The sequence below is a fragment of the Protopterus annectens genome, chromosome 11.part0 (assembly GCF_019279795.1).
Source record: "Protopterus annectens isolate FY-2018-M chromosome 11.part0, PAN1.0, whole genome shotgun sequence".
In the NCBI taxonomy this organism is placed as follows: Eukaryota; Metazoa; Chordata; order Ceratodontiformes; family Protopteridae; genus Protopterus; species Protopterus annectens.
Window position 1 is genome coordinate 637,596,220 of NC_056745.1, and position 21,418 is coordinate 637,617,637.

The window sequence follows — 21,418 nt, forward strand, 5'->3', positions numbered from 1 at the left end:
AAAATTTACATTTATCGTTACTAAATGTACCAAATTTAAGTAGGCTTGCCTCAAACATTTCTAAACCCTGCTTGTGGGGTATTACAGTGAAAAGGCTTACAATGTCAATAGTTATCATAAAGAACTCAGGCTTTGTTCCAGCAAGATTGATTCTTATTTTATCCAAACAATGCCAGGAATCTTTCACAATATGGTCCAAGTTAGTTAATACTTCTTTACACTGATAGTCAATAAAGGAAGCCACAGCCTCCGTTTTGGACCCTCTGGCAGAGACTATTGGTCTAAAGGGTGGATCATAAACATTTTTGTGAATTTTCGGAATGCCAAAGATGGATGGAGTCATGGGACATTCCACATTTAGAAAATTATATTCATCCTTGGTAATGACTCCATCCATCAGGTATTCATACAAGATCCAATCCAATTTGGTGTATGCTCTGTGGATTTCATATTTTGACACCTTTTCGTAAGTGTTGTTGTCATTTAACATTATCGTCATTTTGTTGAAATAATCATCTTTATTCATAACAACCACACCCCCACCCTTGTTGGGCTTCATAACCCTGTATTTATCTGTTGTAGTAAGTTCTTTCAAACAAAAATTTTCAACTGTGTTTAAATTGTAAGGTGTAATTCTTTCATTTTTCATAATTCCACGTATCTGAGTATCACATAACCTCTCAAATACTTTAATAATGGGGTTCTGGGGGGGTATGAATGTGCTTTGTCTTTTTAAAGTAAAGTAGTGGTTGTCATTCTGCATACTTTTGTTCTTAAAAAAACATGCTTAAATTGAGTTTCCTAGTAAAAAGTTTTAAGTTGATCAGAATTTTACCAATATCTAATCTAAATTTAGGAACAAATTTAAAGCCCTTTTTAAAAAGGTTTAGATAACTTACATCAAACTTAAAATCAGTAAAATTGTACACACTAAAACCTCCATCAGCCAAAATGGAACATACACATTCATTTGCATTGTTACATGTCTCATTTGTGTCATCATGAAAAAAGGAAAATTCATCAAATCTTTGTACACAATAGTTATTCCGAATGTCATGGTTTAAATCGGAACCATTAATAACCCCTGTTGGGCACCCTAATGTGACATTAATTTCAGCCTGTATACATCTAATATCATCCTCAACTACCGATACCATGAGTTGGGTCCTGTAATTTCTGTTCAGGTATTGGTGATTCTGCTGTTGACCCCCATAACGGTCCCTTAACCACTCTGATCTCCTCAGAATCGGTTCTTCTAAAAAAGCCCCCTCCCCATTTTCATACACAGCCTCATTGGGTGCACCTATGTTTGGCGCGTTGGAATTAGTATCATGTGTATTCCAGGTGTCATTATCCACTCTGTCCACCCCATAAGGTTTGGGTGTACATTTCATATTTTTGAATTCCTTAAAATGCGAATAAGCTCTCTTGTACCTATAGTCATTAGTGTCCCTAGTAAGCTTATGATTTTTAGCTTCCAACCCTTTTAAAATAAACTTGTCATCGTCTTTTAGAATTTTATCAAAACGATTTCTGTTAAAATCAAATAAAAGGTCTTGTCGAATACTTTTATCAAGTTTAGTTAAATGCTCATTCAAAACAGACAATTTGTTATTGTTGTTACGTATAATAAGTTTCATAAGTTCAATACCTGTTCTGTCGAACAGATGTGTAAGTTCATTAAATAATTCAGTCCCTTCAGTAAAACCAAAAGGTAATTTAAACAGCCGACGACCTTTCGGAACCTGTCCCAATTCCATCGACCTTTCCAAAAACGCGTTGTCCATTTGTAGGGATTTGAATGTTTTGAGTGCTCTCTCAAACTGCGTAAACTGTACATTTAAACTACCAAATTCAGTAGTAACGTTGGGAGATGCAGTGCTTAATGTTGGTGCTACCAAAATGTCTAATTACCTTCACCATATCATTTCCTTGAAAGGCACAATTAGAATTGAAACTGAAAACAATATTAATAATGTGAACGTAGTGGTACGTTCAAAAACTAGCAAAACAGCCAGATAGTCTGACAGTGAAATGGAACGCCACACATCCACGTGTAAAATTCCAAAAGAGAACAAAAACCAGTAAAACAACCAAGACGAACCAAGTCAACTGTAGAACACTGGTTTAATAATGCTAGTAATTTTATAACACAGCAAAAGAGTACTTAGCGCTTTCACCCATAGAATGGGCATCATCAGAGTACAAACACTATCGCAGCAAATTCCATTTAAATAGAAGCAGCAATTAGTATTTAATTAATTAGTTAATCAAGCCATAACTAATACAAACCAATTTTAATTAACGTAATCTAGCATTCATTTAGATATCAAAACTCATTATATTCCCTAAAGAGAATGATTTTAAAAGGACTGTCTGCATCAATGGTTGTATATATTTTACAAAGGTTGGAAGCTAAAAATCATAAGCTTACTAGGGACACTAATGACTATAGGTACAAGAGAGCTTATTCACATTTTAAGGAATTCAAAAATATGAAATGTACACCCAAACCTGATGGGGTGGACAGAGTGGATAATGACACCTGGAATACACATGATACTAATTCCAATGCGCCACACATAGGTGCACCCAATGAGGCTGTGTATGAAAATGGGGAGGGGGCTTTTTTAGAAGAACTGATTCTGAGGAGATCAGAGCGGTTAAGGGACCGTTATGGGGGTCAACAGCAGAATCACCAATACCTGAACAGAAATTACAGGACCAACTCATGGTATCGGTAGTTGAGGATGATATTAGATGTATACAGGCGGAAATTAATGTCACATTAGGGTGCCCAACAGGGGTTATTAATGGTTCCGATTTAAACCATGACATTCGGAATAACTACTGTGTACAAAGATTTGATGAATTTTCCTTTTTTCATGATGACACAAATGAGACATGTAACAATGCAAATGAATGTGTATGTTCCATTTTGGCTGATGGGGTTTTAGTGTGTACAATTTTACAGATTTTAAGTTTGATGTAAGTTATCTAAACCTTTTTAAAAAGGGCTTTAAATTTGTTCCTAAATTTAGATTAGACATTGGTAAAATTCTGATCAACTTAAAACTTTTTACTAGGAAACTCAATTTAAGGATGTTTTTTAAAAACAAAAGTATGCAGAATGACAACCACTACTTTACTTTAAAAAGACAAAGCACATTCATACCCCCCAAAACCCCATTATTAAAGTATTTGAGAGGTTATGTGATACCCAGATACGTAGAATTGTGAAAAATGAAAGAATTACACCTTACAATTTAAACACAGTTGAAAAATTTTGTTTGAAAGAGCTTACTACAACAGATAAATACAGGGTTATGAAGGCCGACAAGGGTGGGGGTGTGGTTGTTATGAATAAAGATGATTATTTCAACAAAATGACGATAATGTTAAGTGACAACAACACTTAAGAAAAGGTGTCAAAATATGAAATCCACAGAGCATACACCAAATTGGATTGGATCTTGTATGAATACCTGATGGATGGAGTCATTACCAAGGATGAATATAATTTTCTAAATGTGGAACATCCCATGACTCCATCCATCTTTGGCATTCCGAAAATTCACAAAAATGTTTATGATCCACCCTTTAGATCAACAGTCTCTGCCAGAGGGTCCAAAACGGAGGCTGTGGCTTCCTTTATTGACTATCAGTGTAAAGTATTAACTAACTTGGACCATATTGTGAAAGATTCCTGGCATTGTTTGGATAAAATAAGAATCAATCTTGCTGGAACAAATCCTGAGTTCTTTCTGATAACTATTGACATTGTAAGCCTTTTCACTGTAATACCCCACAAGCAGGGTTTAGAAATGTTTGAGGCAAGCCTACTTAAATTTGGTACATTTAGTAACGATAAATGTAAATTTTAAGGAATTGATGGAATTAGTACTTGAAAATAATTATATGTTTTTAAATGGTGAATACTTTAGACAAAAAACAGGGGTAGCGTTGGGGGCAAGATGTGCCCCTATTTATGCCAATCTTGTGTTAGCCTTGTGGGAAACACAAATGTTATTTTCCTCCTGCTTTTGGGATGCCGTTGTTCTCTATCTGAGGTTCCTGGATGATATTTTGATTTTTTGGAAAGGAACCAGAGAAAGATTTATTGAATATGAATCATTTCTTAACACTACATCTAGTTTTTTGAGTTTTACCAGTAAGATAGTTGACAACTACTGTGAATACCTAGACATACTATTGTATAAAAATTACGACAGGTTAGAAACCAGCATTTTTCGGAAAAAAACACATTCCAATTCTTTTTTACACTTCGATAGTCGTCCCCCTTACCATCAAAAGAAGAATTTAATCAAAGGACAGATGGTTAGGCTTTCAAGAATTATTAGTGACGACAAGGTTTTTTGTGATGAAATAAAAATATTGTCTTGTATGTTTTTAGATAGAGGATACCCAAAGGAATTGATTGACAAAATAAGTACTGAGATACGGATCAAAAGACAGCACATGTATGAACCGATTATTAAGTTTGGTATAACAAATGTTATTAGTGAGAATAGATCAATAATTGGAAATTATGCTTTAGTCATTCCCTACAATGATATATCTATGAAAATAGTCAATGCAGACAAATGAAGTACGTACTCAGATGGAACGTTATGGTGAGTACATAACTTCTTTATCTGAAGTAGTTACTTCATTTGCTCTGCAACCTATGGGACAGAGTCCCCAGCTAACTAAAACCTTGGGAGGCCCTCAAGGAAGGATATTCCGAAGCACCGTTGCCTAAGGAAGCCCTACTCCTGGATATCATATCCAATTTATAATGAGAAATGAATGCATGGGAAGAGGACCAAGTAGCTGCTGAACATATGTCGTCCAGGGGAACCCTGGACCAGAAGGCTGCTGATGTGGCTACGGATCGGGTTGAGTGGGCATGGACTCCGATAGGAGCAGGTTTACCTGAGGTAACATACGCATGAATGATGCACTGTAAAATCCAATTTGCTAAGGTAACTTTGGTAATAGCTCTACCCAGAGCAGATTTAGCAAAGAACACAAAAAAGAAGTTATGTACTTACCATAATGTTCCATGTGATGTGTTCATCTCGCCTTTGTTCTTACACACAGCTTCGGAGCAGATCATCGGCTGAACGAAGAACAAAGGCGAGATGAACACATCACATGGAACGTTATGGTAAGTACATAACTTTAAGTTATGTACTTACCATAACTTTAGATGTTTGGGATCCATCTCGCCTACATTCTGTACTGATGGGTTGGACTCGGCACGCTATACTATAGAGCGAAGTCTCTTATTGGCTGAGCTATCCTACATCTCAGAATGCACCACCACTGCTTCCCCAGATCTTGTTTGTCCGCACACATGCACACACACATAGACTGTTGAAATAACATTGCCAGATGTTTCAAGATGAAATGGCTGAACTTGAACCGTCCGGTCTCTTCTGATCTCCAAGGCAGGGGGAAGGAGGGTGGGTTATTAGGAAAGTAGGCGAGATGGATCCCAAACATCTAAAGTTATGGTAAGTACATAACTAAAAGATGTTATGTGATCCTATCTCGCCTACATTCTGTACTGATGGGACAGCGTCCCTAGCACCCGATTCCTGGGTGGCTCACTGGAAAACACTCCTGAGAACTGTGGAACCGAAGGAAGCTCGCCACCGAGATGCCACGTCCAATTTGTAATGAGAAATGAAGGTGTGAGGAGAGGACCATGTAGCCGCAGCACAAATGTCACTAATGGCAAGCTTAGAATGAAAGGCTGCCGAAGTAGCCATAGCCCTTGTAGAATGAGCTTTCACTGTAGTTGCAAGCTCTTTATTAGAAATGAAGTAAATATGACTAATACTGTCTCTGATCCACTTAGCAATAGTGACTTTCGTGACGGCTTTGCCCAATTTATTGTCCGAAAAGGAACTGATCTGTTTTCCGTGTTTGGTGCGTCCTATCTAAATAGAAGCGCAATTGTCTGTGAACATCCAAAGTGTGGAAGATGTATTCCGCTCTGTTTGAGTACTTTGGGAAGAAAACTGGGAGTTCCAATGACTGTTGCAGACAAAAACTAGAACAAACCTTAGGAACAAAGGATGGATTCGGTCTGAGGGATACCCTATCCTTGTGAAAACCCAGGTACGGTGGTTTGACACATAGGGCTTGAAGTTCCGAAACTCTTCTGGCTGATGTAATTGCAATCAGTAAAGCAGTCTTCCAAGAAAGAAATTTCAAATCACAAGTTGCTGCCGGTTCAAAGGGGGAAGAGGTCAAAGCACCTAATACCACATTAAGGTCCCACGGTGGAACGGGATAAGAAATCGGAGGCCTTAGCAGCCCAGCACCTTTCAGGAATGCTTTACATAACTTGTTGCTCATCAAAGGTGGGTCTATGCTCTCATGAAAATTGGAAATAGCTGCCAATTGAACCTTGATAGTAGAGACCGAAGAACCTTGATTGAACAGAGACGCTAAAAACTTCAGAACCTCTGACACTGGGACAGTTATAGGATCTAATCCCCGGAGTTGGGCCCAAATAGCAAATTTTTTCCATTTGCTATTATACATTTACTTAGTAGAAGTCTTGTGGGCCGAGGACAAGATATGTATGACTTCCGGGTCCAAAGCATGGTTCCTGACTATGGTCGGAAGAGGAGGAGCCAAGCTGTTAATCTCAACGAGTGGAGGGACTGATGATGCTGTCCCGACTGATGGATCAAGCGGTCCGGAACCTGGTCCAGGCACCATGGACCATCCAATGCATATTTCCGAAGAAAGGGAAACCAGATTTGACGAGGCCAGTATGGGGCAACTAGAATCATCTTGCTCTCCAAGATGAATCGCTTCTGGATCACCTTGGGAAGAAGGGGAACCGGTGGGAAGACATACAGCAGGCCGGTGGGCCAAGCTTGGACTAGGGCGTCCTTGGAAATCTCCCCCAGAACTGGGGTGAGAGAGAAGAACTGTTGGCATTTCGTATTGAGGGGGGTTGCGAATAGGTCGCAACAAGGAGTTCCCCATCTTCTGAAAATCTGAGTTGCCACTCTGTCGTTCAGAGACCACTCGTGAGGGGAGAGAACAGTCCTGCTCAGTCTGTCGGCTATCACATTGGATCTCCCTGGAATGTGTGTTGCTACCAGAGAACGTTTGGTTGCAATCGCCCAATCCCATACCTTCATGGCCTCTCTGCAAAGGGGGTAGGATCTGGTCCCTCCCTGCTTGTTCAGGTACCAGACTACTGACATGTTGTCGGACTGAATGGCAATCGTGCCCTGGGGGAGGGAACTGTGTAGTGCTTGTAGTGATAGAAGCACCGCCCTCATTTCCAGTATGTTGATGTGGAGGAGACACTCATCTGAGTGCCACTTGCCTTGACCGACCTGCCCAGGTAATGTCCCCTCCACCCGTCTGGGAGGCGTCCGTAGTCAATGTGGCCACTGGAGGAGGTGGAACGAAGGGTCGCCCCTGATCCAGATTGGAGGAAATAAGCCACCAACGAAGGTCCTGTTTGCACGTCTCTGTGATCAGAATGAGGTGACTGAGAGGGAGATCCTGATAAGACCACTGGACTGACAGGAGCTACTGGAGAATCCTCATATGTAATCTTGCCAAGGGGACTAGGACGACGGTGGCCGACATGGAACCTAACAGTTGTAGGACCATCCTGGCTGGGGCTCGGTGTTTGAGGAGCAAGGCTCGAACTTGGGACTGTAATGTTTCTATCCTCTCTGTAGGAAGATAGACCCGCATTTGCCTTGAGTCTATCTCTACTCCGATAAACCGTATGCACTGAGATGGCAGCAACACAGACTTTGCCCAAATGAAGGTGATTCCTAGGGAGTTGCCTAGAGATATAGTGGCTGCTAGGTTTTGTAAGAGTAGACGCCTGGAGGTGGCAATTAGGAGCCAGTCATCTAGGTATGGAAACACCTGGAATCCTAGACTTCTCAGGTGAGCAGTCACCACCGCCAAACATTTGGTGAACACCCTGGGGGCTGTGGCGAGACCAAAGGGCAGTGCACGGAACTGGAAATGACTGTCTCCAAGGCTGAAGCGCAAGTGTCTCCTGGACGCCTGATCTATCAGGATGTGATAATAGGCGTCCTTGAGCTCTATGGAGCACATCCAAACACCCTTCTCCAGCAGCGGGAGAATGGATTGTAAGGTGACCATCCGGAACTTGGACTTCTTGACAGATCGGTTTAGTTTACTGAGATCCAAAATGGGCCTCAAGTCCCCGGTCTTTTTTGGCACCAAAAAGAATCTTGAGTAAGTCCCTAATCCGGTCTGGCCTTTGGGGACCGGTTGGATGACTCCTTTTTGAAGCAGCTTTGCTATTTCCATGGCTGCGAGATCCCGTTGACTGGGTAGTGGGCCCGGGATTTTTCGGGATGGTGGGGGGGGGGGGTGAGAAAAGGGTATGGTGTAACCTCCGGCGATGATTCGGAGCACCCATCGGACCTGAGTGATACTCTCCCAGGCCTTTAGGTGCTTCGAAAAACGACCCCCGACTGGCTCCAGAGCTGCACAGTCGGGCAATCCTTCAGGGATGCTGGAAGGTTGAAGAGCCACGAAAGGACTCGCGGTCTCCAGTGTTGCGGGGGCCTCCGCCGCCTCTGGGACGGCGTCTTCCTGAAAAATTTCCCCCTCCTCTGCCTCTAGAAGGGGGATCGCCCTGCTGTGAGGAGTAAGCCTTTACAGATTTACGGAACCACATTTTCCCCCCTCTTCTAGCCTTGGAATAAGGCCTGAAGGGAGTGGAAAACCGTGCCCTCACGGCAGTCAAGGTCTTACCCCTTGTTCACAGTGGGTCAAGGTGTCCTTTACCTTGGGTCCAAACAGAGAGGACCCATCCCAAGGAGCGTCGGCAAAGGAAGACTTGCAGGCTTCCGCAAAGTGACACAGGCGCAGCCAGGCTTGTCTCCGTACAGCAACACCTGTTCCGCCATTTACTCGCCCCTCGGCTGCATACGAAATGAGCCTCATGGACGAGTTCGATAATGATAAGGTAGCCAGCTGAGAGCTAACCGTCTGGGCCAACTGCTCAGGTAGGTTACCAGAGAGGGTATCTGAAAGTTCCTTGACCAGATCCCTCTGAAGTCTGGTGAAGTGCGTCAGATAATTCAGAGACCTTAAAGTAAAGGCTGCTGAAGTAAGGGTGCGCTTCCCGTACCGATCCATGCTCCTGGACTCTTTATTAGGAGGATGGACGGACGTAGACGACTCTGCCACGTCTTGCTGGGTAGCAGATGCCACCACCAGGGCATCTACAGCCACACCTTTGGAGAGGAATTCCTTTTTTGGAGGGGGGGGGGCTGAAAGAAATTTATTGGGGCGAGCTGGCACTGGTTCCACAGAATCCGGGTGCTCCCACGCCCTTCGAGAGATCAAATCTAGAAGCTCATCGAAGGGCGGAGACACCCAGGAGGCGGAGGGCTGAGCCCCGAAGGCCTTGAGGAATACCGACTCCTCAGCAGAAGGGGGTTTGGACTGCTAGTCGCCTCGTTGCTTCAGGATTTCTAAGATGTCCGCAAAGGAGACATCATCCGAGGACGACTTGGGGGACCCCTCCGCATCATCGAGGTCGGTGTCCGAGGTGAGAGACTCGTCAGGGGAGTCGACGTGCTTCCCCTTGCACTGTCTCTTCCTGGGAGGTTCCTCCGAAGACGCCTCGGAGGGACCTCCAGGAAGGGGTGAACCCCCAATGGGGGTGACCTCAGGCCCCAGGGCTCCGCTGTCTTGAGACAGGGGGACAACAAAGAAACCAGTCTCCGTGCCAAGGGAAGGTGCCGGAGAGACGGTGGAGGTAGCCAAAGAAGATTTGGCCAGAGCACTCCTCATGGCCCTGAAGGCCGGACCCCCAGAGTCCTGGGAAGGTCCGAACCCCGGGGCCACAACAGTAGACAGCACTCCCGCAGCCGACGCACCGAGAGGGAGGCTTGGAACCGAAAACATCGGTCCCGAAGCGTCACCCCCGGGGCCGACCGAGGAGGTCCGAGTACCGAACTCCGATCCAAAGGTCGGGGTTGGAGTAAGGGTCGGTTCCGACCCGAAAACCTCCATCGGCTCCACCAGCACCGGCTCCAACGGTGCCGAGGCTGTTGGAGGAGGAACTAAAATAAAAGGGTGGGCAATCGGCTCCGGAGCCGACTGGGCTGGAGCCGAAACCAACTTTTGAAAGACAGGAGACTGAAACAGCCTTTGAAGTACCCTGTCGATGTCCGAATCAGACATCCTCGAAGACCGAGAAGAGATCGAACGAGTTTGAGTCGACTTCTCCACCGGTTCCGAAGGACTGGGGGACCGGCTCCGAATCGTCTCGATAAATATCGGTGCTGAGGGAGACTCCACAACCAATGCAATTTCCCTCGGAGCCGAAGAGGACTTCGGCGCCGAAGGGGAAGAGTCTGAGCGGGTGACTCTCATCGGCTCCGAAGGCAGAGGAGCCGATGAAGGTGACCCGCCTCTCGAAGCTCTAGCCATCGGCTCCGAAGCCAGAGGAGTCGAGGCTGGAGGCATCGAGGCAGACCGTTCCGCTCTCGGCTCCAAAGTCCGTGGAGCCGATGGAGAAGCCTGCCTAGATTTCTTAGTGGCCGGTTCCAACGGGCTGGTCGGAGCCGACGATTTCTTTTCCTTCGAAGGTGAAGAGGAAGATGATAAAGTCTCCTCAAAAGAAGGTGTAATAAGCCCTTTTAAAATTAATTTGTTTTTCCTCTCTTGGAGGACTCGGGAGGAAAAGGCGTGACAAACGCTGCATGACTCCTGAAGATGCTTAGGGCCTAAACAATACACACACAACGAGTGATCGTCCGTTATGGAGATTTTGTAGCTGCATTTAGAGCATTTCTTGAAGCCAGATGGTCTGTGCTCTTTCGACATACTGACAGCCAAACACTACCACAAAAGAGAAACGTTTTCCAAAAATCTTGTGAAGAAAATAAGTAAATAAGGACAAGACCCCTCTAACAGAAAACGGGATACTTGACCACTAACACTACAACAAGACTCACACTAAATCACTCACGTGCGAGGAACTTAAACAGGAACCTTCCCTCAATACAAAGACAAATTCACCACAAAAATACTCTAAAAACCAGTCACACAACAACGATAGCTGTTAAAACAGCTTTTGGGTAGATTAATCAAAAATTTCTGACAGAAACTTTTAGAAGAAATAACAACTTAGCTCAGCCAAGTCCGAGACCACGTCTTTGCTGTAAAGCGGCAAACGAGATCTGGGGAAGCAGTGGTGGTGCATTCTGGGATGTAGGATAGCTCAGCCAATAAGAGACTTCGCTCTATAGTATAGCGTGCCGAGTCGGAGCCGAGGATCGGCTCCGAACCCATCAGTACAGAATGTAGGTGAGATAGGATCACATAACATCTTCTTTATGTGAAAGTGTTCAATCTCGCTGTTTGTTCTTACACATGGGTAGCGTCCCTAGCTCCATCACCCTGGGTGACTCATGGAAGAACGTTCCTGAGCACAGTGGAACCAAAGGATGTCCTGTCCTTGGAGGTCCTGTCAACCTTATAATGAGTGATAAATGTATGAGGTTTAGCCCAGGTAGCTGCTGCACAAATCGTGTCCAAAGGTAAGCGAGCTGCATGAGCCAAGGAAGTGGACACGGACCTGGCGGAATAAGCCTTAGGCTTGAAAGGTAATGACTGATTCTTAATAGAGTACACAAATGCTATACAATCGGAAAGCCATTTAGATAAGGTACGTTTCGTGACTGCCATATCCTTTTTGTTGTCTGCAAACGAGACAAACAGCTGATCTGACTTTCTGTGATCTTTAGTCCTGTCCAGGTAATGAACATCCATCTTGTGCAGCATATACTCCAGTTTGTTTGTGTGATTCTTGAAAAACATGGGGAGCTCTATGGATTGATTGATATTTAGGACAGAACATACCTTGAGGAGGAATGACAGGTTTGTGCGAAAAGAGACTATCTGGGTGAAAGATCAAGTACGGTGGCCTGACTGACAACGCTTGTAGCTCTGATACTCTTTGAGCTGAAGTGACTGCCACGAGAAATAGTGTCTTCCACGATAAGAACTTTAGTAGGCAGGATGAAGCCGGTTCGAAGGGAGGTAACATCAGTTGTGACAATAACAAGTTCAAATTCCATGGGAAAAAGAGCTCCCGAATGGGTGGACGAAGGTGGAAGGTTCCTTTCATAAAAGCCTTGCAAAGCCTGTGAGACATAATAGAAGAGCCCCCCTCACCAATATGAAAGTTAGATATAGCCACCAACTGTACTCTCAAGGTGGAAGTTGAGGTCCCTTCGTGAAAGAGAATTGATAAGAATTCCAGAACTTTGTGTAGTGGAGCTACCAAGGGATCTATGTGTTGGGTTGACGCCCAACATACGAAGCATTTCCATTTGCTTCTGTAAAGCTTTCTGGTGGAGGCTTTATGAGAGGCAACCAGAATGTGTTGAACTGCCGGAGAAAGAAGATCAGATCTGGCTAGAGAGGGAAGCGGAGCAGCCAAGCTGTCAGTTTGAGGGATTGGAGAGATGGGTGAGGAACTCCCGACGAATGAGTCAATAGATCTGGTACTGGGTCCAGAATCCAAGGTTCCTCCTTTTGATGGGCTCGAAGAAAGGGAAACCATATCTGCCGAGGCCAGAATGGAGCTATGAGTATTACTGTCCTTTCCAGGTTCCTGGCTTTCTGTAGAAATTCGGGAATCAACGGGGCAGGAGGGAATGCATACAGGAGACCCGGGGGCCAATCGTGCACCAGTGCGTCCCTGGGAACATCCCCCGGAGGGGGTAGAAGGGCAAAGTAGCTTCTGCATTTGGCATTCAACGGGGATGCAAACAGATCGCAGCAAGGCTGGCCCCATCTGCGGAACATCCTTTCCGCCACCTGTGGATTGAGGAACCACTCGTGAGGTAACAGGATGGCTCTGCTCAACCTGTCCGCAATGACGTTGGATGACCCCGGGATATGCGTTGCCACTAGAAAGCGACCCGTGGACTCTGCCCATTGCCAAATTCTCATGGCCTCCCTGCATAATGGGTAAGTCTTGGTTCCCTCTTGCTTGTTTATGTACCACACCACAGACATGTCCGTCTGAACTGCCGCTGTTCCCAGAGGTAAGAGAGCTTGGAAGTGTTGCAACGCTAGGAACACCGTCCTCAACTCCAGAACATTTATGTGCAGGCTGTACTCCATGCTGGACCATTCCCCTTGGACTGTTCTTCCCTGAAAAAGTCCCCCCCACCCTATCAGAGAAGCGTCCGTGGTTACTGTGGCCGTTGGGTTGGACAAACGGATGACCCATTGTGAGGTCCTGACTGTTTACCCACCATGACAGATCTCGTTTGCAAGAGTTTGTTATTAGTATCTTGTGCGATAAGGGTAGCTGCTGGAACGTCCATTGCGTGAAAAGCAGCCATTGGAGGACCCTCATGTGCAATCTCCCCATGGGAACAGCGATCAGAGATGCTGCCATTAGTCCCAGAACTTTTTACACTAGCCTGGCTGGGGCTTTCCTGTTCTGAAGAAGAAGAAGAACCTGTTCTTTGAGGGCTGACACCCTTAGTGGAGGAAGCTTTAACAGTGTTAACTGTGTATCTAGGTCTGCTCCGATGAATGAGATATGCTGTGAGGGCGATGAGGCAGATTTTTTGAAATTGATTGAAATTCCTAAGTGGGAACAAAGGTTGACTGTGTAGTCTCTGGCTTGAACAAGACGATTCCTGGTGGTGGCGGTGGGGAGCCAGTTGTCCAAATACAGAAACACCCAGAATCCTTGTCGTCTCAAGTGAGACGCCACTATTGCCATGCATTTGGTGAATACCCTGGGGGCTGAGGTGAGTCCAAAGGGCAGAGCTCGAAATTGAAAATGACTGGCTCCCAGCCGGAAGCGCAGGTGATCTCTGGACGGCCTGGCCATTTTGATGTGGTAGTACGCGTCCTTGAGATCTATCGAGCACATCCAATCGTCCTTCTGTAAGAAGGGAAGGATCGACTGTAGCGTGACCATCCGGAACTTTTCCTTCCTTACGAAGGTGTTGAGATTGCTGAGATCCAAAATCGGTCTCCAGTCCCCTGTCTTCTTTGGAACTAAAAAGAACCTTGAGTAAGTTCCGGATCCTCTTTGGTCCGCCGGGACTGGCTGGATGACTCTTTTTTCGAGCAGCTTTGAAATTTCTACAGCTGCTGGACCTTGCAGATGGGGTGGCACATCTGGAAGTCTCTTTTGTTGAGGTGGTGTGGACGTAAAGGGAATTATGTATCCTCTGGTTACTATGCTTTTTACCCAAGAATCCGAAGTAAGATTTAGCCAGGCCTGTGGGTATAAAGCCAAGCGACCCCCGACCGCCTCCAGAGTAGGACAGTCGGGCCTCCATTTATGAGTGCTGGAAGGGCTTCCCAGAGACTGTATCCCTGTCGCCCTGATTTTGTGAACCCCCTCTGCCGCCGGGGCAGGGTCTTCCATTTCTTCCCCCTCTTCTGCGTCTGGAGGGGGCATCACCCTGTGTGGCTTGGAAAGATCCCAGAGTCTTACAGAACCACATTTTTCCGCCTCATTGCCCTTTGGGGTACGGTCTAGATGGAGCAGAAAAACGGACCCCAACAGCAGACAGGGTCTTCCCCTCTTGCTCACACCGAGCTAAAGTCTCCTTTACTTTGGGCTCAAAGAGTGTGGCACCATCAAAGGGGGCGTTGGCAAAGGAAGACTTGAAGGCTTCCGCAAAGGAGCACAGCCGCATCCAGGATTGTCTACGGAGAGCAATTGCTGAAGCTGCAGCTCTACTCGATCCTTTGGCCGCATATGAGATGAGCCTCATGGATAAGTTTGCTACTGAAGTAAGGGTGTTGAGTTGTGCTGTCACCATATCTGAGACAGCAGCATCTGTGTTACCCTGGAGGGTATCTCCCAGTTCCTTAATGAGATCCGTCTGTAGACGTGTAAAATGTGTCAAATAGTTTAGCGAACCCATGGAAAAAGTCGCTGAACTAAAAACGCGCTTCCCATACCTGTCCATAGTCCTAGAATCCTTATTAAGAGGATGAACAGAAGAGGAAGACTCAGACATTTCCTTCTTCGTGGCCGCCGCCACCACCTCCACAACGTCGACCGGAACTCCTTTAGTGAGATAGGCCTTATCCTGGGGGGCCGTGATAAATTTGTTTGGTTTTCGAGGGACCGGTTCCACTGTGTCCGGTGTTTCCCACGCCCTTTGCACGATCAACTCCATCAATTTATCAAAGGGTGGGGTCACCCAGGAGGTAGAAGGTTGAGCCCCAAAAGCCTTCAGCAACACCGACTCGTCCTCAGTGGGGGCTAGGGACTGCCAATTACCCCTCTGTTTCATGATCTCCAGGATGTCTGCAAATGACACATCCTCAGAGTGGGATCGTGGGGACCCCTCTGCCTCATCCAAATCGGTGTCAGACGTGAGAGATTCCTGTGGGGAATCAATGTGCCTCCTCTTGCACAATCTCTTCCTCGGAACCTCATCAGAGGGGGCTTCTGGTGAGGCCTCCGAGAAACAGGGATCACCCTCTGGGGCTGGCTGAGGCATTGGGGCTTTACGCTTAGGGTGAATCGTGGGAGCAGAAACAGAAAGCGGCCCTTTAGGGGAAGGAGAAGACGCCTCAGATGAAGTAGTTGTCTGAGCAGACAATACCTTCCTCATAAGGTCGAAAGCCCCTGAGCCCCGGGCCGAGGACTCCTCCGGTTCCAAAGAACGCGGAAGCATCACCGGAGCCGTGGGCTCCGACCACGAGGACGGAGCCAAACCAATCTGCGCCGAGGCCCCGAGAGGGAGAGTCGGCACCGAAAATTCGGTACGACTCTCGGTCCCGGAACCAAGGAGAGGTCCTCTGCTCCGCGACTCCCCTACGGGCTCCGAAGGAGTCCAAGTCAATGGTACCGATCGTGCAATGGACGGGTTCGGCACTGAGGGCTCCACTAGCATCGGTTCGTCCTCTCCCGGCTCCGAAGACTGGATGAGTCTCGAAGGAGAACGTACTGGAGACACGGGGAGGGCTTCTAGTTTCGACACAAACTGGGACGAAACCGCAATCAGCTTGGAAAGGGCCGTGTTTTCCATTAGTTTCTGCACGACACGATCCACATCAGTATCGGATACTGGTCTGGAAGACCGGGTCGAAGAGGCCGAAGACGGCACCGACCGGAGAATCGACGGTGGAGGTAGCTCCGACACCGGTTCCAAGACTTGGGGCTCGGTGAAAGATAACAATCGATGCTCGGCCCCGAGGTCTGTGGAACCGGTGAACGAATCTTTGAAGATGAGCTCGGAGCCGATGACATGGGCTCCAGCATCTTCGACCCCTTCGAAGATTTAGAAGCCTGGTCGGACTTCTCCAAGGCCTCCTGAAAGTCAGGTTTAAGTAAACCCCTTTCAATAAGCTTCCTGCGCCTCTCTGTCATGACCCTCCCACTAAAGGAATGACAGATGGAGCAATCCTCCTGCAAATGGAGAGGGCCAAGGCAGTAGACGCAGGAAGCGTGATTGTCAGTGATGGACATTTTCTGTCCACACTGACACCTCTTAAAGCCAGATTTGGCTTTCTCCGACATGGTACCGTCAAGTCTCAACACTGAAAACAGTGAAAAATAGAAGGATAGAAAAAACTAGCCAACAATAACTATATATAATATGCAGTACACAACAAGCTATAACAACACTATTAAAACAAAGTCAGAAAAAAGTAGTAGGCCGAAGCCCAAAACCTATGTATCTAAAGTATATATATATATATATATATATATATATATATATATATATATATATATATATATATATACATATATATATATATATATATATATATGATATAAATCAAAAAACACACACACACACTCTCCATACTATCTATCTAAGGTTAAAGATAAAGTTTTGTTAAAGATTTTCAAAGAAAAATTGCTCATCTCAAACGATAAACTAAATTGCTCTCTGGCCCGAGCTCTCCTCGACCGATCTGTTGCAGCGGCAAACTAGATCTGAGGAATAGCAGGGGGAATTATGGGATATAATCTGGTCTCGAGCTTCTCTAAGATGCAGAGCTTTGCAATGCGCCCGACTCGGAGCCGATGATCGGCTCCCAACCCGTGTGTAAGAACAAACGGCGAGATTGAACACTTTCACATCAATTGATCAGCCTTGTGAGTATCCTTCGTCCAGTGCAAGTAAAAACGTAGTTGTCTATGTACATCTAACTTGTGTAATTTGTATTCCTCTTTGTTCTGAAAGTTGGGAAAGAACACTGGTAAATTAATCGAATGATTAATATTTGACTCCGAAGCCACCTTTGGTAAGAAGGAAGGGTTAGTCCTGAGAGACACTCTATCCTACGAAAGATTAGATAAGGGGATTTCATGCAAAGGGCTTGAAGTTCCGAAACCCTCCTGGCTGAAGTAATAGCAACTAGAAAGGCTGTTTTCCATGATAAGAACTTTAATGGAACTGAGGCGGCAGGTTTAAAAGGTGGGCTTGTCAATGCTTGTAAAACCAAAGTTAGGTCCCACGGTGGGACTGCAGTCTTAACCGGTGGTTTCAATAGAAAAATACCTTTCAAGAAGGTTTTGCATATCTTCGCAGAAGCCAAAGATCCCAGCCTATCCCCTACATGAAAATGGGAGATGGTTGCCAATTGTACTTTAACTATAGATGCACTGGTTCCTTGATGAAAAATGTGTGACAGAAAATCAAGAACTGCCGGAATAGGGACGGTAAAGGGATCTAAGCCCTTGTCCTTAGCCCAGACAGAAAAACGCTTCCATTTACTACTGTAAATTTTCCTGGTAGCAGGCTTGTGAGCCGCTACCAGAATGGCCTTTACTGGTGATGAGATGCCGGGAGTCCTTGCCATCAGTGGAACTGGATCAACCAAGCTGCGAGCTTGAGGTTTACCAGGTTCGGGGGTTGCAATCCCGCAGGATGCGAAATCAGATCCGGAACGGGATCTAAGATCCATGGAGGAGCTACACTGCGAGACCGCAGAGAAGGGAACCAGATCTGGCAAGGCCAGAATGGGGCTATGAGGATAATTCTGCTCCCCAACCGACGTGCTTTCTGAATGAACTTCGTCATAAGAGGAAGGGGGGTAAGCATAGAGGAGACCGGGTGGCCAAGCATGAACCAGAGCGTCTTTGGGGCTCTCCCCTGGTGGGGGAAGTATCGTGAAAAACTTGCTGCACTTTGTGTTTGATGGAGAAGCGAAAAGATCGCAGCAAGGTAGACCCCATTTGAGGAAGATCTGTTTCGCAACTGATGGTTTCAGAGATCACTTGTACGGTGTGAGGATCACGTGACTCAGTTTGTCCGCCAGAATGTTGGACCGACCCGGAATGTGCATTGCTACCAGAAAGCAGATGGTGGATATCGCCCACTCCCAAACTCTGATAGCCTCCCGACAAAGGGGATAAGATCTGGTTCCTCCGTTTGTTTATGTACCAGACTACAGCCATGTTGTCTGTTTCAACCGCAATAGTCCCTAGAGGAAGAAGGTCGTGGAGAGCTTGCAACGCCAGAAGCACCGCCCTCATCTCTAGGACACTGATATGCAAAGCGGTCTCTAAGGGGGTCCACGTGCCTTGGACGGTTCTGCCCAAAGAATGCCCCCCCACCCGAGGCGAGAAGCATCCGTGGTCAACATGGCTTGGGGAGGTGGCATCACAAAGGGTCTCCCTTCCCGCAGCTCCCGTGAGCGAAGCCACCAGAGGTGGGAGTCCCTGCAAGCCCTGCTCAAGGGAATAGGGGTGTTCAACGGATGTAGCAACAGAGACCATTGGACTTGAAGGGTCCATTGCAGAATCCTCATTCGTAGACTCGCGTGTAGGCAAAGACTGATTGCCGCTGCCATAGAGCCTAGTGCTCTCAGGACTAACTCTGCCAATGGAGCCGGGTTCTGAAGGAGGGCTATAACCTGACATGACAAACTGTTCACCCTGTCTGAAGTTAGTAGGGCCCGAGAGAGGCGAGTGTCCAATTTGGCCCGTATAAATTCCAGAACCTACACAGGATGAAGAAAGGACTTTTGAAGGTTTACCAAAATGCCCAAACTCTAGGCAAAAGTTAGAGCATAATCCCTGGCAACACACAGATGATGCCTGTTGGAGGCGGTGAGGAGCCAGTCGTCCAGGTATGGAAAGACCGGAATGCCCTGGAGTCTCAGGGGGGCTGCAACCACTGCCATGACCTTGGTGAACACCCTGGGGGCTGAGGTGAGGGCGAACGGAAGAACCCTGAATTGATAATTACTGGCTCCCAGCCGGAAACGGAGAAACCTCCTGGATCGTCTATCCATCAAAATGTGGTAGTACGCATCAGTGAGGTATATGGAGCACATCCAGTCGTTCTCCCGAAAGAGGGGGAGAATTGATTGAAGAGTGACCATCCGGAATTTCTCTTTGGGAATGAACAGGTTCAGGGAAGAAAGAGCTAGAATCGGTCTTAAGTCCCCCGTCTTTTCTGGCACTAAAAAGAACCTGGAGTAATAGCCCAATCCGAACTGGTCTGGGGGGACGCGCTGGATGGCTCTTTTTTCTAGTAGCTTCGAAATCTCTGAAGCTGCCACCTCCCTTTGATCGGGTGGGACATCGGGGAGGCGCTTCATGGGGGGGGGGACTTAGGAAGGGAATGGAATAACCTCTGGATATGATTCGGAGCACCCATCGATCCATCGTGATGGACTCCCAATCTAGTAGGTGCTCCGACAAACACCCCCCCGACTGCCTACAGAGACGGACAGCCGGGTAAGCCCTCAGGGCTGTTGCGCGGGCCTGTCTGAGAATGGTTCTCTAGACCCAAAGCTACGTGGCCCCCCCCTCTGCCTCTGGGCCGGCGTCCACCTTGTCCTCTGCCTCTGAAGGACGAGGGGTCCGAAGCTGGGAGGGACTGCTGAGACTTCCGGAACCACATCTTTATTTGTCCCCTTTGATTCATGGAAAAGGATCACTGGGGATTAGAGATGCGGACCCCGATGGCAGACAGCGTCTTCCTATCCTTTTCGCTTTGGACCAGCGTCTCGCGGACGGTCTTGCCAAAGAGCGAAGAACCGTCAAAGGGCATGTTCGCGAAGGACACCTTAAAGGGTTCCGCAAAATCACAAAGGCGGAGCCAGGCGTGACGCCGCAAGACGACCCCTGCTCCACTAGCTCTAGCGGCTCCCTCCGTAGCATGGGAGAGTAGCCGCATAGATGTGTTAGATATAGACTTTAGAGTGATCATATGAGTCGAGAAAGTCCTCTTATCCTCGACCGTCATGGACGCCGGTGGAGCTGCAGCGTATTCCTTTATTAGGCCTCGCTGGAGTCTGATGATGTGGGCCATGTAGTTCAGCTCCCTTACAGAGAAGGTGGCTGAAGCAAACATCCGCATCCCAATGCAGTCCAACGTCCGAGATTCCTTATCCGGAGGATGGACCGAGGAACTCTCCTGTGCGAGTTCCTTCTTTGTGGCAGCTGCCACCAACATGGCATCCACAGGTGAACCCTTAGACCAGGCCTGCCTATCAGGGGAAGGCTAAGAATTTTATCTGGCCTTCTTGGAATTGGCTCCACGGTGTCCGGCTCCTTCCACTCCCTGGTAGTAATTAAGTCTACCAAGGGGTCAGCCGGGGGGGACACCCAGGAGGTAGCCGGGCCCGCCTCCAGAAACACGGACTCGTCCGAGGAAGGTTTTTGGGCAGACCACCCCCCTCTAATTCGCAAAATTTCCATGATGTCTCCAAAGGAGACATCCTCAGGGGGTGACCTTGGGGAACCTTCCCCTTCATCCAAATCTGTGTCTTCCGTGAGGGACTCCGGGGAGTCCAGGTGCCTCATTTTACACTTCCGTTTGCGAGGGACGACCTCGGTGGGACTATCCGAGGAGGGCTCATCTACGGGGTCCTGTTCCTCTAAGGGAACTAACTGGAGGGTCGGGGCAGGCTGTCCCAGTAGTCGGATGATGGAGGATAGACCCAAATGCATGGGGGGGGGGGGATGATCCATCGTCCGGACCGGGGATCTGGAAGGTCTCGACTGAACCCTCTCCACTACCTCAAACGCCAAAGGTAAGCTGCCTTCCCCAGGCTCCGAAAGCAGCCTCCTCGGCTCCGAAGTAGGGATCGGTGTCAGAGCCAATGCGGTCGGATCTGAGAGGGAAGTGTGCTCCGACCTGAACGGCACCGAAGACACACCCACCCCTACGGATCCGACGCTCGGCTCTCGGCACCGAGAGCTAGGATCCGACACGCTCAAGGGTGCAGTCGGCGAAGTTACTGGAACTATCGGCGCCGACAACTCCCCGGTTCCGAAAGGGCTCAGCTCCGATGACTCCGAAACTCGAAAACGGGTTGGAGAAGGAGCTATCGGGGCAAAATGAGGGGCTGCTCTCCCCCACCAGGGGGGGGGGCAGGAGCCCCCCCATCTGCATCTGAGTCTGCAAAAATC

General features: G+C 47.3%; 1 protein-coding gene across 1 annotated transcript in view; it reads right to left on the reverse strand.

Moving 5' to 3' along the window:
- The window catches only part of SMC1B (structural maintenance of chromosomes 1B), a 3,759,116-nt gene that overhangs the window by 2,041,397 nt on the left and 1,696,301 nt on the right, over positions 1-21,418 (reverse strand). The window lies entirely within an intron of this gene.